This window comes from Leopardus geoffroyi, chromosome E2 (genome assembly GCF_018350155.1).
Source record: "Leopardus geoffroyi isolate Oge1 chromosome E2, O.geoffroyi_Oge1_pat1.0, whole genome shotgun sequence".
In the NCBI taxonomy this organism is placed as follows: Eukaryota; Metazoa; Chordata; class Mammalia; order Carnivora; family Felidae; genus Leopardus; species Leopardus geoffroyi.
The window spans coordinates 28,300,919-28,317,694 of NC_059335.1; the positions used below are offsets into that span (position 1 = coordinate 28,300,919).

Genomic DNA, 16,776 nt, shown 5'->3' on the forward strand with positions numbered 1-16,776 from the left:
CCAGTCATGGAGTGGGAGATGCTTTAAGATGCTGTTTTCTCTCCTGCACGGGTCTCCACAGCCACTGCAAGACTGAAGTCAACTCCCCACAGTCTGCTTACTCGCAAATACCGCCCCATTTGTATCCTTTGCTTTGATGCAAGGGGTTATGCTTGCTGTACTAAGAAGTTGAGATACTTTAACCGTAGGTTTTGTGGAGCCACGAGTTACACAGACTAAAAATAGAATAATGAAAATGTTTGGTTCTCCAAAGAACAGAGAAAGAAGTGGGGTTAATAACCAAGTGCAACCAGAGCATGTTTTCCCAAGGGGGGAGCGTCAGCCCTAGGACTTGGACTGACGGTGGTTGCCTGGAACCCAGCTGAGTGGTGGTGAAGAAAATCCTGGATAGTTTGCTTCCAGATCATCACAAGCTGACTTAGAGTGAAGAGTAGCTCAGCAGTCTAGACAACAGGCTGGTAAAACCAGCTCTCCCGCCCCCCTCCTCAGCCTGGTCTCTTGTTGCACATGTACTGGAAATGTCCTTTTTTTTAAAGAATATAATCAAAATATCTTGTTAGCATCCCAGAAGTTGCTCAAATGGTAAATTAGAGAATGAACAATATACAGGACGACTTTGTCCATCTACCTAGACACAGTGCATTTACTTAATTTCTCAACTAACGTGTGAATGCTCCATTGTGAAGAAATGTAAATAATATGTAAATATCTAAATGTAAGGATCTGGTTACCCTTCACCCTCTAATCCCACCTAGCTCCCTGGAGCTACCTGCTCTATTTATTTATTTTTATTTTTAGAGGGCGAGAGAGTCCCGAGCAGGCTCCACACTCAGCACAAAGCCCAACACGGGGCTCAATCCCATGCCCCTGGGCTCATGACTTGAGCTGAAATCAAGAGTCAAGACACTCAAATGACTGGGCCACCCAGGCGCCCCATTACCGTTTTAATATTTGCGAATGTACCTGCCTAGATTTTTTAAAATGTATTTACATACATAAACCTATCTGCACATACATGTCAGAGAGTCTCTTCCCCTTTTGCATAAGTGGTAACATACTGTGGTATTCTGTAATCCCCCTACCCTCCAGAGAGCTCTTTCCCTGTCTACGCAGACAGAGGTCTATTTCATTCCTTTTATGATGCTGACTTTTGTTTGCAGGTAGCTTTAGTACATTAACATGTCAGATACCCCAGAGCCCTTCTAAACTGATAGATTTATGAAATATCCAGTACTTGAGCTTATCTTGAATAGGAGTTTTATTAAAGTATTGCTATTTGATGGCACTTTACTTCTGAACTGAGCTTTCTGAGGAAAAAGCAAAAATTCCCCCCGTTTTATCTTCCTTTAGGTGAATTTTCATGAGTTGCTTTGAGAAGTGTTTTATCTTTGGTACTTTTGCTAAGATTGAAATGTAAACACAACGTGGTCATGTGAAATTTTTTAGAAAATGTTGCCGTTGACAAAAGTGATGCTGAAAAACCAGTTATTGACCATTCTCCACCATCTGCCCCCCAAAACTTGATATTTTAGGTTTTAGGTCCTTTAACAACAGCAAGCAGCAACTGAAAGTCTCTAAAAAGAAGTTATCTGTCTTAAAGTAGAATGACTCGTATGGTGAGCAAAGAGAGCGGACTCTGGCGAGAAGAAGGAGCCAGTTATTTGGGTCAGAGAAGGCAGAGAGCTGCCTTGAATTTTGTTTGGGAAATCTGCTGGAAAATTTTGTTGGAAAAAGAGGATGGAAGGTGGCTGTGGGAAATTCCAGACAGTGATCTCCCTAATCCTTAGGAACAGAGTGGCGTTTTTTTTAGGAGAGATTTTCCTTGAAATCGTTTTCTTAGGCTCTCATTATGTGTTTGTAGAATTTCTGCTGTGATTTCTATTCATTAGTGTTCAGAAAAGCCTGTTGTGAGACGTTCTACATTTACCAGGTTAGGTCAGTTTAAGAATGTAACAACTTTTAAATGGGAACATTCTTCACCTTTAAAAAACGTTTTATACTTTTTGCTTGTCTAAGAAGCCATTTAAAAAACCCAAACAAACTAATCCATGATACAATCCATCTAGGAAATGGCATAAACTTGTGTCTATGTGTGTATGTTTCTAAAGCGAGTAACTAACTCCTATGTGAGAATACGGGATTACAGGGTTGAAGAGAAACCCGTTAGAAACATGTCAAGGTTTAATGCCAACATTATTCACACGAAACAGGAGAGGGTTAAACGTATCAAATGACCTGTTTAAGTGGTGTGTCAATTTTCAAAAGAGCTGTTGCTCACCCGTGCAAAAATGCAAACCATTTCTGTACTTAAATCACCTGGCAGGTATCTTCAGGAATGTGGCTTTGCACAAGGACTCAAAATAGTTGTAAGGTACATTACATCATGCGTCTTTGGTTTTTAAAATCCAATTCAAGACAACGGTGCCTTCACATAAGTAGGCAAGACATCGCCACCGGAACACAGAAGGTAAGGGGAAAGTCACACAGGAGCAGCCTGTGGAGACAGGTGTGTGTAAGGCTGGCAGGCAGGGCTGGGCTGAGGGGTGTGGGGACTTGGTGAAGAGCAGGTGGATGGGGCAGGACGGCAGTTTTGTCATCAAGTCAAATGGTTCTACAAGTCTGTTTGCCATCCCTTCCTTCCCTCTGCTTTTTCCCTGTCCTGAGGCAGCCACTTCCAACTTTCGGTGGTTTGGGGCGGGTGGAGTGTTTACCTCGATGTCTCTAAATGATATACCTCTAATGCCACTTCTTGCTTTTCAGTTATTGAAATTATGTTTCGGGGCACCTGGCTGGCTAAGTCGGTGGAGCATGTGTGTCTTAGTCCCAGGGTTGTGAGTTCAAGCCTCACGTTGGGCGTAGAGATTACTCAAAAATAAAATTGAAAATGATGTTTTGGGCGCCTGGTTGGCTCAGTCAGTTATGAGCCCGACTTCAGCTCAGGTTCTGGCCCTGCATTGGGCTCTCTGCTGTCAGCACTGAGCCTGCTTCAGATCCTCTGCCCACCCCCCACCCTGCCCCGCGCTCGCTCATGCTCTAGCTTTCAAAAATAAACATAAAAAAGAAATTATGTTTTGACTTCTTACCACCCCCAAACTCCTTTCGTGCCCCAGCCTCCCGAAATAATTACGTTGGATTTTGTTTAGCACAATATTCAGTGTTTACATTATCATGACTATGTGGATGCTGTTCTTATCAATTAAGCTGTATACTTAAAAAAGATTCCTTTTTTTTTTTTTTTCTGTACAAGTTTTTTTGGTTTGTTTTCCCGAGGTTTTTTTTTTTTTTTTTTCTTCCCTTCCCTTCCCTTCCCTTCCCTTCCCTTCCCTTCCCTTCCTTCTCTTCTCTTCTCTTCTCTTCTCTTCTCTTCTCTTCTCTTCTCTTCTCTTCTCTTCTCTTCTCTTCTCTTCTCTTCTTCTCTTCTCTCTTCAAGTAGGCTCCACACCCAGCATGGAGCCTAACACAGGGCTTGAACCTACAGCCCTGAGATCAAGATCTGAGCTGGGATCAAGAGTCGGACACTTAAACCAACAGACCTACTCAGGCACCCCAAATGCTACTATTATTCTAAGCCTCTGCAAATGCTCAGGTGCTCAGGGATTCCAACCCCTTCCACGCCTGGAGCTTCTGAGCAGCCATGCCCGGTGCACACGCACCGCCCTGCTCTCTCTCCACCAGCACCTGGTCCCCTTCACACACCCCGTGGTCAGCTCCCATTCTCTGCATCCCGTGTCTCCTTCTTTTGTTGATAATCTCTCAGTGCACAGTCCCAGGGGCTCCCTGGGGAAGGATGCACAGGTACTCGACACCTCAAATGGTCTGTTCTTCATTTAGACTCAACTGATAGTTCTGCCGGACACGGAATTCTGGCTTGGAAAACATTTTTCCTTCAGAATTTGAAAGCATTGCTTCATCCTTCCTCGTGTTGTTATGAGAAAATTAACTGTAACCTATTTTTTTTTTTTTTTCTCTTGAAACCTTTAGGGTCTTCGTTTTGGTTCCCAATGTTCTGGCATTGTCACTATTACGGAAATTAGGTGGGTCTGTTTTTGCCTATTGTACCAGGCAGTTGGTGGCATGGATGCTTTCCATCTGGCACCACATGTCCTGGATGACGGGGAAACCTGGAATTCTTATTTTTATTTTCCTCCTTTCTGTTTTCTCTGGACTCCACAATTACTCAGATAGTGAGTCTCCTGGGCTGAGCCTCTAGTCTTCTTATCTCTTCTAACCTATTTTCCATCTCTGACTTTTTATTCAACTTGAACTTCCAACCTTTCTGTTGGTTTTTAATTTCTGCTCCCATGTTTTTCATGTGAGTTCTGTTTTTGTCCTCAGATGCTCCTCGTTAAAAAACAGTATCCTATTTGGTTTCGTGATTACAATACATTTTTTGAATCTCTGCAGATATTAATGATACAGTTTTTTGCCTGCCTGCCTTGTCTCTGTGAACTTCTTCGTTCTGTTGTCTTTTTTAATTTTTTTTTCAGTTTATTCATCTATTTTCAGAGAGAGAGAGAGCACGCACAGGTCAGGGAGGGGCAGAGAGAGAGAGAGAGAGAGAGAGAATCTCAAGCAAGCTCTGCACTATCAACGCAGAGCCCGACATGGGGTTTGAACCCACAAACTTTGAGATCATGACCTCAGCCGAAGCCGGGCGCTTAACCAACTGAGCCACCCAGGTGCCCCAGAAACTAGGATTCTTCACTCCTTAAATGTTCAACCTCTGGCCTGTAATTAATTAATTAATTAGGCTTTTTTTTTTTTTTTTTTGAGAGAGAGAGGGCACAAGTGAGCAAGGGGCAGAGAGAGAGACATACACAGAGAGAGAGAGAGAGAGAGAGAGAGAGAGAGAGAGAGAGAGAGAAACGGGGCTTGAGCTCACCCGATGTGGGGCTGGAAGTCACTAACCATAAGATCATGACCTGAGATGAAGTCAGATACTTAACAACTGAGCTACCCAGATGCCCTAATTAACTTACTTTAGAGAGAGAAAGAGCCTGAGAGAGGGAGGGGCAGAGAGAGAGAGAATCTGAAGCAGTCTCTGCACTGTCAGTGCAGAGCCTGATGGGGGGCTCAAACCCATGAATTGTGAGATGATGAGTCGATATCAAGAGTCAGATGCTCAACCGACTGAGCCACCCAGGTGCCCCTCCACTCCCCCAACTTCGATTTACTTCTGCCCTGTGGCCAGAGATAGCTGGCACTTCCAGTCTCCGAGCCTTTGGAGCTTCCCCAGTGTAACTGGGATTGCTTCTTAGTTTTCCCAGCCGCAGGTTTAGGGCTGTGTTTCTTGTGTCTCCCAAGGCAGTATTATTGATCCACTCGCTTTCCTCCTTTCACGTTCATACTGCTGTTTCTTCTCATTTCCTCCGTTTTTAGGGGCGCTGGAACCCTAACACCCATTCTAGTGGGCTTAAGGAAACAGTAAATGTAGATGATGGGTTCAATCCACCATCTTTTCTGGCCAATTTGCTTTTTTTCCAGTTTTATGGAGTTATAATGGACATACAGCACTGTGTAAGTTCAAGGTGTGTGCCATAATGATTTGACCTGGCTGGTGTTCTAACCTAAAACTGGATTGCCAGGGAGAAGGGTAGAGAAAGAGTCTATCTCAAGCCTTAAAAATCTGTTACCTCAGGGAGTGGCATGGAGGAGACAATTTCCAATTCTTATCTTTGGGTTGTTTCATTTTCTTTTTTTTAATTTTTTTTTTCAACGTTTATTTATTTTTTTTGGGGACAGAGAGAGACAGAGCATGAACGGGGGGGGGGGGGGCAGAGAGAGAGGGAGACACAGAATCGGAAACAGGCTCCAGGTCTGAGCCATCAGCCCAGAGCCCGACGCGGGGCTCGAACTCACGGACCGCGAGATCGTGACCTGGCTGAAGTCGGACGCTCAACCGACTGCGCCACCCAGGCGCCCCAAGGGTTGTTTCATTTTCTACTGTGAAGTACATAACCCCCTGCTAACTGAAACTCCTTAGCTGCATAGCCCGTCCACAGGTCCTCATGGAAGGAAGCTCCTCCTCTCTTAGGGGTGAGGAACGAGGACCACCAGGCTGGGAAGGCCAGCTTTGCTCCACGTAGTGATGAGCGAGAGGTTGAACCAGGACCGAAGCGATCAGCACCACCCTCGGGAACCTTGTGCGCTGTCCGCCTTGGCTGAAGTGCCCGTTGCCTGCTAAAGAGAAGGGCTGGTTTCGCTGAAATAAGTGACTCACAGCTTCTGTGACAGTGATTTATTTTAGGTTTTTAAGTCTTCTCTCTGCACAAGTGCGACAAGGCCCCCGAACTGTTGCCTGCCCCAGAAATTCATTCAGGCAACGAATGCTGATGGTTCTCTAGCAGCAGGAGCTGGCCTCTCACGGTGGACACTGCCCCTGGGCCAGTTAATAAGGGACTCTTCAGGCAAATGTGCTCTGGAGTTTTCCAACAGAGTGGATAATTAAGATCACAGACAGTAGATGTGGACATTTGGAGACTACCCCCTCACCTGGATAGAGACACTGAAATTTAACCACAGCCCTTCAGTGTGGATTTGATTCCCTATGCAGACTTCTCTGCTCCAAAATTACTAAAAAATGTTTTTCACAAGGTTTGTTTTCAAACACAAAGACCTTTCATCGATTGGTTGATTACTGTTGTCTTAGTACGATGTGAGGTTGGTAGCTGATACTGTTTTTTAAAAAAAAAAATTAATGTTTATTTATTTTTGAGAGAGAGAGAGAATGCAAGTGGGCTAGGGGCAGAGAGAGAGGGAGACACAGAATCTGAAGCAGGCTCCAGGCTTTGAGCTGTCAGCACAGAGCCCGATGCGGGGCTTGAACTCACGAGCTGTGAGATCATGACCTGAGTCGAAGTCGGATGCTCAACCGACTGAGCCACCCAGGCGCCCCTCTCTCTTTTTTTTTTTTTAATTAAGTTTATTTATTTTGAGAAAGAGACAGCGCAAGTGGGGGAGGGGCAGAGAGCGAGGGAGAGAGACAATTCCAAGCAGGCTCCGCACTGCTGGCACAGAGCCCGACGTGGGGCTCAATCCCATGAACTGTGTGAGATCATGACTTGATGGTGTCCCGCTGACAGTTTTTCCTCAAATGGTAGGCAATTCATGTGACACTTAGACACTGAAGAAGTCACTCCTTTTCCTCTAGGATTTGAAGTGCCCTCCTTGTCACTAAATAAACTCACCTGGATTTTTAAACAACGCATATTTACAGACCCCTCCCCAGGATCAGAACCTCTGGGAGTGGGACTCCAACTGTATTTGGAAATCAATGCCTTCGAGCCTTGCCTCCCAGGCTGGCCCCACAGCCAGCCGCACTGGCACCCCTGGGGAGCTTGGTGGAAATTAAAATTCTTGGTAGCCACTCCAGACACGCTGAATCAGACTCCGAGTGGGGCCCAGCAATGTGTGTCTCCGCCAGGCCTCCGTTCCATTCTGACGTTGGCTCCAGTTTTCCAGTCACTAACCGAGGGCAACATGCAAGGGGGCACTGGGAGCTGGCCGCAGAACAGAGGGTGGAGCCCGCTCAGCAATTAGTGGTAAGTTAATGGTTCGCACTGATGCAAGCATTGTGTTGAACTCTCTTTCCCCAGCTCCGTTTTCCTGTCTGCTGTCAGGAGAGTTGGTCATAGAATTGCAAAAACATGACACACACACCACAGGGTGGGAAGTCACAGCATCGCTCCCCACACCCCCCATGTGCCACAAAGGGCCCAGGGCTCCCTGCACTGTGCTCGAAGAGGCAGAAGGAAGAGGCCTGAGGGCGAGCCTGGCACGTCCATCCCGGGGCCCAGGGTTCACCCTTCACTCTCTTCAGGCTTGTCCTTGGCCCGCAGGTCACACCAGCCTGGAACTGAGGCACCCGCTGATCTTGAGGTCTGGGGCAAACTTACTTCCTGGGCTCTGCTCGGGGGCGGAGCTGCAGGGTGGGCGGGGCGAGGTGCAGAAGCGGGCTGATGAAGATTAGGAGCGCCCACCACCTCGCCCCCCGCGGGGATTCCCATTTTCCCGCGCAGGGAAGCTCCAGCTGCTCAGATCTTCACCTGTGAGCACTTGGGACGCAGCGGTGACCTCGCCAGGGTAGCCGCCCAGCTCTGGCCGGCAAGGCCAAGTGCCACCCTCTGGACGCCCAGAGGCAGTGGGAACTGAACTCAGGGAATCAGGGCGCTTTTGCTGCATTTAAGAGCTAGGAGTCTCAGCTGGGGACCATCTGGGGACCATCTGGGGTGCAAATCAGATTTTCACCTTTCAGCATCCCACCATCCGATTCCTTTCCTCGGCCTAGTTCCAAAGCAGGTGTCCTCTGGGCTGGCTTCTAGGCCTCCTGCAGGGTCAAGGCACAACCACCAGACCCTGGGTGTCTCTTCCCTGTAGCGTCACTAATGTACCCGGCTCCTGGATTTCATCACGGGGCACTTAGTAGACCAGAGTTTCTCCAACTGCTTGCCATAGGATCACCTGCCTGTTTGTTACACTGCACATTCTCAGTAATCTTTCCTGTGGAACTGTGGCTAGGGCCTCTAGGGTTGGGACCGGAGAAACGGGCCTCACACCTGCCCACGTGACCCCACTCTGAGCCAAGTGGGCACCTAGGATTCCGTAACAGGCATAAGTGCTGTTTGGACAAGTGGACTCATGAAGGTGTCAGTTAAGCGCTCTCCTGGTCTTGATTACCCCTTCAGTCGGTCTCCTTTGTCCCTCCCAGCTGTGACTCAGGAGCGCTTTCTTGCTCACCCAGCCTGGGTGCCTCGGAAACAGGGCAGATGTTTTTGCTGCCAACTCTGGGGCCCCACCCTGGGTTGTAGGCAGCTGTGAGTGGGGTCACCATGGGGTTAGCCGCCTACCTTCTGAGGATACCTACTTTCTTTGGCGGCTTTGTCTCCCGGTGCTCAGGGCGGTTCCCACCTCCGGACCCCCCAGGAGTTGAGAGAGGCAGAAAGTTTCGACCTAAGCTTCCTTCATCTTTGCAGCAGTGCATTAGCCCGAAGTCTATAGTTCCTTCTAGAAAGGGGCGTTCCTGGAGGGAGGGAGGACCGATCTGGAGCAGAAACAGTTGAACGAGTTTGCTAGAAAGTGTTTCCCTCTGGGGGTGGAGCAGCACCAGGTGCGTCCAAACACGTGCGGGACTTCGAGAAAACAGTAATTTTGGAAAAGGTTTGGTTTCCTGCTCACGTTCTGAGGGGGCCTGGCGGGGGGGCGGGGGGCCACGGTGGTCGCCCTCGGCATTTCTGCTGAAAATCGAGCAGGGCGGTGGCCCGCGGCGCCTGAATGGGGACCTGGCGTCGGACCCCGCCGCGGCCCGGGGCTCTGGGCTCGGGGCTCGGGCGGCCAGCTGGGGGCGCCTGCGTCCGCTCCGCCGCCCCCGCCCGCGCTGCAGGATCCCGCCCGCGGCCGGCGCGGCCACTCGGGCGGCGGAGGCGGCGGCGGCGGCGGCCAGAGCGCTAGCGGGAGAGGCGGCGGCAGGTGAGCGAGGCCGAGGCGGCGGCGGCTTGAGGTCCGGCCCCAGCGGGTGGGGAGGCGCGGCGGCAGCGGCCCCGGGTGGGGGGAGCGCGCGCCGCCGTTCGCGTCCCCGGGCCCCCGCGTGGTGGGGGGTGTCGCACGGGGTGTCTGCGCGCTGCTCGCCGCCCGACTGCCCGGCCCCACCCAGGCGGAGACCCCGGGGGGGGTGTAGGGCGGGGGCGGTGTCGGCCGGCGGAGCCTCCGAGGGAGGGGGAGTGGAGGCCGGAGGCCGGAGGCCGGGCGGGGCGGCCCCCAGACCCTCGGAGTCATCCCCGCTCCCTGCGCTCTCCTCCTCCTCCTCCTCCCCAGATTTGGGGTGGGTCTTCTCGGATGCTCCCTCCCTGGGCCCTCTGCCCCCTCCCAGCTGGGGCGGCGGGAGACGCTTCCCAGACAGAGACCCCGCTGGGAGGAGCTGGGGCCCAGCCCCACTTTCCGGATGGCAAAACTGAGACCTGCCAGAGAGACACGGCTGTGGGCCTTCCCCGCCCTCCACCCCGGGCCCGTCACCTTCGGACCTCTGTTGGCAAGCTTGTTGGCTTGTGATGGTACAGAGGGGGCTGGTTGGTTAGGTTTCCCAGACTTGGACAAGGCCCGGGACTCTGGGGGCCATTAGAGCTGTTTAAAGTAAAAATACCTCAAGGGGAGAAGGCTCAGTGAGGTCCAGACCCGGGCATGGGGTTGGATGCAATTCAACCACAGCCCAGGGTGAGCAGGACCCCTCACCAATTAATGGGGGGCGGGGATGGGAAAGCCAGCAAGGCAAGTAGCTGCTGGCCCCTGCCTTGGATCCCCACTGGGGGAAACCTAAAACCTAACCCTTTCACTGAAGAAAGTGGGTTGACCCTGGTTGGGGCCCAGATGCTGGAGCCTTTTTCAGTGGGGCTTGACGTCTTTTCTCTCTGGTTTTTATGTGGGGTCCCCTCCCTCAAAGGCCAAGAACTCATGTGCTTTCTGAGTCAAGGCTGGACATGAGAGTTTAGGCCCCATTACTAGAATTGGAGCCTTTCAGATGAGGAACACAGCTGTCCTGGGTGGTTGGGCTGTGCAGAGAACATCCAGATCTGGACCAGCGTACTGAAGCACCCTCAGACCTGGTCCGGGGTGATGCTCAACAGAGGTACGAATGAATGACCAACAGGACTGCAGTGGTCTCAGGGCATGAGACTGAGGGGGCTTTGGGCTGTTATTCAGTCCCCTGCTTTGACACATGGGCAGCTGCCTTCATAGTGGAGGAGAACTTGTCTGGTGTGGACCTTGGCTGTGCGGGGCAGACCCCAGGTGTAGCTAGGAGGCTGCATAGAAGTGGCCAGCTGTGCCTGGGGTGGGGTGGGGGCAGCAGAGGTGGATACTAGGTGCCTCCCCTAGTGCTGAATGTTCAGGATCTACACACACACGCTGGGTCCTCTTCCCTCAGCCCTCGACGTTCTCAGGCTTTTGAGCTCTTGGGCCCTTTATGGAGGAGGGCAGGGAGAGGTGGGATTTCTCCGATTTCTGAGGCCAGATGGCTTACAGGGCCCCGGAACATCCCTTGTATCGTTCCATCTTGTGAGTTAGGGCTGGAATGACTAGCCCCATCTATAGGTGGGAAAGCTGAGGTCATCAAGGTCTCGTAACAAGTCAGTCCTGGATCTGGGACTAGGGCCTGGCCTCCTGGTTTTTCCATCCTGTTCTAGCGTGGCTCTGGTGAAATCTGTTGGAGTATACATCAGGAGCCTGACCCCACCCCAACAGGAAGAGTCTCAAATGCTCCCCAAGGGGAAAACACATTGCCTGGCCACCTCTCCCTTCCTCCTGTTCCTACCTGTTACCTCAGGGTGCTGTGGGGCTTTGCTGCTGATCCCCACCTCTTGGATCCTTTTCCTCTGTACCCGGGCACACAGGAACTGGTGTTGGGGGATAGCGGCTTCTAGTGGTCCATGGCTGACTCCTGTAAGGGAGCCTCAAGTGGCCAGCCTGGGCAGGAGGCAAAGAGCTGAGTTAGGCAGGGGACCTGCCCTCCTAAGTCCATTAGCCCACTGAGGAGACAAAGTGGTTGCACCTTGACCCCAAACACTTCTGTAGGGAGAGCCTCACACAGCAAGCGGGCCAGTCTGTGCACTGGACAGTGGAGAAGGATGGACAGCGAGAGGCCACACTGGGACATCTTTGGGGGAATCTGGTGATAGATCATTTTCTCATTCATGCTTTCTGTATTTTCAAAGTTGTCTGCAATGAGGAAGAAAGGCAAAACGTTCTTCCCTTTTCATTTGCTCTGGAGAAATTCTGGCAGTTCTTGCTGCCTCTGGAACTTTCACCAGAGTTGGCAGGTCTGGTCTGGGGCAGACATAAACTTGCAAATTTAATAGGGTGTCCAATGGGAAGGTCCTAGGATTTCGAATATTTCAGCACAGATTAGCCTCAGAACTAACAGAACTGCCTGGAACTCAAGCAGAAGACCACATCCTAGCTGGTCTGTTGCAGAACTTCTTGTTGGCAGTGTTGTCTCTCCCACTGTGAGTCCGGAGGGTATCTGTGGCTCACGGCCACCTGTTGGGGGGCTGCTGAGGGCTGGCTGGCAGGTGGATGGGAGCTAGGGGTGATGGCAGCTTCCAGGCCCTGAGCCACATCCATTTGGGAGCCAAAGAGAGTGGTTTCCTAAGCTGCTGCCTGGCCTAGATTGGAATTGAGGATAGGGGCTCTGGGCCCAGAGAGCACTTGATGACTTCATATCCCTGAGGGTCCTCACTGAGGAAGCAGAGTGTGTGGGATCAGCCCCCTCTTAGACAGCTGACCTCAGGGGTTCCATTCAGTGCTGGTGGGGGGGTTGGGTCGGTGGGTCAGGGACCTGGCCTGGGGACCCCTTTGACCTCAGGGGTTTGTTGTTTCTGGGACATTTGCCTTTCTCTGCCTTTTGGACATGGACATTTGAGCCTGAATTGTCACTTTAAGAGGGGGAAGAAGAAAGGCAGGAGCCCTGGTTCCCTTCCACCCTCAGCCTTCCACTGCCTTCTCTGTCTTCCAGCTTATTATAGAGGGGGCTAAATGGAGCGCCACAGGGTGCGGTGGTGGGAATTGGGCCAGGGCCATTGCCAGGTGCACAGAGCTGGCAGCAGGAGGCCACTCCTTCAGTTAATGACCACCTGCTGAGTGAGGTGGCTGTTTGCAGAGGGAGCTGCTGTTTTCAGCTATTAACAACAAAGGCTATTATTTGCAAGGCCTGTGCCTGTCAGACAAGAAGGCAACCTCTGGAGGGGACCTCTGGGGCTTGAGTCTCAGCTCCACATTTCCTGGCTGTGTGACTTTGGGCAAGTGCTTCAACTTCTCTGAGCTGGTTTCTCATCTATGAAATGGGGACACTAAGAGCAATTATCTTGAAGGCCAAGGAGCGGTTCCAGATTAAAGTTGACCAAAGAGACAGGACAACCAAACACAGTATGTGAAACCCAAGCTGGAAAAAAAAAAAAAAATCGTGTAAAGGACATTATTGGGACAGTTGATGAAACTGAACTATAGATAAAAAGCATTGTATCAGTGTTAAATATCCTGGTAACTATCTATATAGGTCCTTGTTGTTAGGAAATATGCACTGAAGTATTTAGGGGTAGAGGGACACAGTTCAAATATTGATGAGAAACACCTATACAGACAGATAATAAAGTGAGACAAAATGACAGAAATAGGCAAAACTGCAAAAAAAAAAAAAAAAAAAGTTTAGGGGAACTCCTTGTGCCTTTCTTATAACTTTTCTGAAAGTAGTACTTATTTCAAAATACAGAGTTAAAAAAAATGCCTATCGGGATGCCTGGGTGGCTCGGTCGGTTAAGCGTCCGACTTCGGCTCAGGTCATGATCTCATGGTCCGTGAGTTCGAGCCCCGCGTCGGGCTCTGTGCTGACAGCTCAGAGCCTGGAGCCTGTTTCAGATTCTGTGTGTCTCCCTCTCTCTCTGCTCCTCCCCTGTTCATGCTCTGTCTCTCTCTGTCTCAAAAATAAATAAACGTTAAAAAAAATAAAAAAAAATGCCTATCTAATGGTCAGAGTGAAATGAGATTGATTCACGTTACTTAGAATGGTGCCTGGCACTCAGGACACATTAGCTGTTATTGTCACTGTTGCCTTTTATTGTCATTAGTATGGGCAAAGTGTATCTTATTGTCACAGTAACCTGTGTGATTTTTCCACTCTATAGATGACACAGTTGAAGTCCAGGGAGGTTAAGTGGTTTGCTCTGGGTCACACAGCAGTGAGTCCAGAGCACTGATAGGGGAACTGTGTACAAATTAGTTTGGATTCGTTGCCAGAATCCATAATTATGGGATTCTACACAAAAACCCAGATTTCTAGTCTTGTTTGCCAATTCACAGGGCCTGTAGCACTGCCTACATTCCCATGAGGCCAGCCAGTCTCACTTGTGATATCCTGTCTGGCCTCTGGGGTTCTGAGTTTGCCGTCCTGTCTTGCCCAAGGCTGGGGTCCCCTCCAGCATAGTGGCCAGAGAATCCTCCCACACCCTTCTCCATCCAGTGGGTGCTACAGGGCCCATACTCAAGTAACCACTGTGTGTATGTGTGTGTGTGTGGGGGGGGGGGGGGCGGCGCTGGGGGTTGCCAGGGAGGAGGGAGAGGAGCCTGAGGCTTTGTGGCTTCAGCCTGCTATGCCCTGTCATAGCTCGGTCCTCCCTCAATCCTACCTGCAGCCCTAAGCAGTGTGCCTGGCTTTTCCAAAGGGATGCATGGAATGGTTGGCTGACACCCCCACCTCACCACCCCTCTCCCCCCGCCCCGTGACTTGAGTGCTGGAGGAACTCACTGAAGGGTTCCCAGCCTGCAGGCTTCATCTCGGCTTGGTGTGTGTAGGTGGGTTGTCATTTATCCCCCGTGGACCCCTAGTTCTTCCTCCATAAAATGGGGTTTTACCACCTTTCTGGAGGGTGATCAGAAGGATTCAAGGGGCCAGCATGTCAGCCTTGAGCAGGGTGGATTTCTGCATATGTGGCTGTTCACAGTCTTCAGACTGTTCACCCCAGTGTCCAGTCTCCGAAGCCCCTGGTTCCCCACCAGCCTGGGTGCAGGGTCAGTAGGTGCCCAGGAGGAGAAGGCATACACGAAGGTCAGAAATGGGCAAGCCTGTCCACAGGGACTGCAGGAGGGCAAGGCTGGGCAGGCATTGTCCACATGACCTTGTAGGTATGTATGCCTTAGAGTCCCCGTCTCACAGAGGAGGGAGCAGGCCCCATGGGGATGGTGGGAGGAGCTCACTTGGTGAGTCTCCCCAACAGATGGGGAAACTGAGGCTTAGCAAGGCATTGTGACCTTCAGATGGCCCATAGCCATTCAGCCTCTCCCTCCTCGGCCCAAGGCTCTGTGCTGTGTTCCCAGGAGGAGGACAAAATCAGCTGGCATCTTAAGTGGCTTTAATTTTTTATGTTAATTACAGAAATAATTCACATTTATTATTGAAAGATCAGAAAACTTAAGCAATAAAGTGAGGACAAAAACTAGAATCTGTACTCTTTGAAGTAACCCATTAACGTACCAGCGTATGTCCTTCCAGAGGACTTTTTCTTTTTTTTAAAACAAAGGACGCGAAAACAAACTACTCATGACAAGTTTCTTCACTGTCCTCTAAGGAAAGTTCGGTGTGTCCAACGCGCCCACGCTTTGTGAGTGCTGTCGCTGGGCTTCTCAGACCCCTCAGGCCGGCCCAGCATCTGCTACACGAGCCGCCCTGGTGGATTTTCTCTGTGCCCTGTGGCTGGACATCTAGGTTGTGCCTGATAGCTTTGCAGTAGGAGCGGTCCCCTGAAGAGCCGGCAGCGAGGTGTGTATGCACACGGGGGGATTCTCTCCCGGAGGGTAAAATGAGGCCCGGGCGGCTTTGCAGACAGGACGCAGGTTTGCGGAAGGCGGTGTCTGGGGGCGTGGAGGGCGCTCCGCCCCCTGGAAACTGCTTTGTGGTCAGAGGATGAGACGGGGAGGGGCTTTGCGGGGAGAGGGGTTAATTGTCGCTGGCTGGTACTGGAAGCCTTTAAGCTCCCGTGGGGGAGGTGAGCGGAGGCGGAGGCCAAGGAGGCCGTGTGCCTGTGCCCGGTGCTGGTGGTGACTGTTGGAGCCTGGGACCCTGCAGCCGCCCCTACTTCCTGCAGAGCGGACTGGGGTTCAGGTTGGAAGCTCACCCTGGTTTGGTGGTTTGCCGGGTGGGGAGCTGTCTCCGCCCAGCCCCATCCCCCTTCCAGCAGGGAGCAGGCGTGAGTCTGGTTTTGTCACTAGGTTCTAGTTCTGAGACGACCTCCCCCCCCCCCCCCCCCCCCCCCCCCCGCCAGCTCGTGAGTGGACCCCTTCACTGCTGACACTCAAATGAGACGACAGGTGCCAGAGCTGTTTCAGCATTTCACTGTGGAAAAATTACATGTCTACAGGGGAAGACAGAATAGTGTGACCACCGCCACATACCCATCCGCTAGCTGCCACCCTTTCCAGCTCTTGGCCAGCCTGGAGTCATCCCTGCTCCCACTTGCTGTCCCCTCCAGACCTATCACTTACTCTGTACAAATTGCAGTGTATATAGGGGCGCCTGGGTGGCTCAGTTGGTTGAACATCTGACTCTTGATTTTGGCTCAGGTTATGATCTCACGGTTGGTGAGATCCCACTTTGGGCTCTGTGCTGACCTTGTGGAGCCTGCTTGGGATTCTGTCTTTCTCTCCCTCTCTCTCTGCTGCTCCCCTGCTCATGTTCTCTCTCTCCCCAAATTAATAAATAAACAAACACCAAAGAAAATTTAAAGTTGTCATATATATTACTACAAGATAAGGACTAGCCCCCCCCCCAGTATTATTACCACCCCTAAAACCTAGCAATAGTCTCTTATGATTGTAAGTATCCATTCAAAGTTCAAATTTCTAATTGTTTTATACACATCAAATATATATTTTATTATTTTTTTAAATTTCTTAATGTTTATTCATTTTTGAGAGAGAGAGCATGAGCAGGGGAGGGGCAGAGAGAGAGGGAGATACAGAATCCGAAGCAGGCTCCAGGCTCCGAGTGGTCAGCATGGAGCCTGATGTGGGGCTCGAACCCATGAACCGTGAGATCATGACCTGAGCTGAAGTCAGACGCTTAACCGACCGAGCCACCCAGGTGCCCCTGTATTTTAGTTTTTAAAGATTTGAGTCTAAAAAATAAATAAATAAAAATAAAAAAATAAAAATTTGAGTCCAAATAAAGTCTATATAATGAGATTGCATGGTATTGTTCTCAAGTCTTCTTTCCTCGTAGGATTGATACTCATTCATTCT

The 16,776-nt window shown here is 50.7% G+C and overlaps 1 protein-coding gene and 1 long non-coding RNA gene across 5 annotated transcripts in view; both read left to right on the forward strand.

Annotated features, from left to right (window-relative positions):
* Positions 1-1,775: 1,775 nt before the first annotated feature.
* On the forward strand, positions 1,776-6,585 carry LOC123578397. The gene is made up of 3 exons (XR_006702364.1): positions 1,776-2,467; positions 3,982-4,034; positions 5,992-6,585. It is a non-coding gene; the product is annotated as an uncharacterized LOC123578397 (long non-coding RNA).
* Positions 6,586-9,047: 2,462 nt separating this feature from the next.
* ADCY7 (adenylate cyclase 7) overlaps positions 9,048-16,776 on the forward strand; it is a 57,849-nt gene continuing 50,120 nt past the window's right edge. The window contains exon 1 of one of the 4 annotated variants that reach the window (XM_045442710.1): positions 9,048-9,156. The gene's annotated coding sequence lies outside the window, so the exon portion shown is untranslated. Of the gene's footprint in view, positions 9,157-9,347; positions 9,466-16,776 lie in introns of those variants that run through there. The other 3 variants (XM_045442707.1, XM_045442708.1, XM_045442706.1) reach the window with 3 other exon arrangements.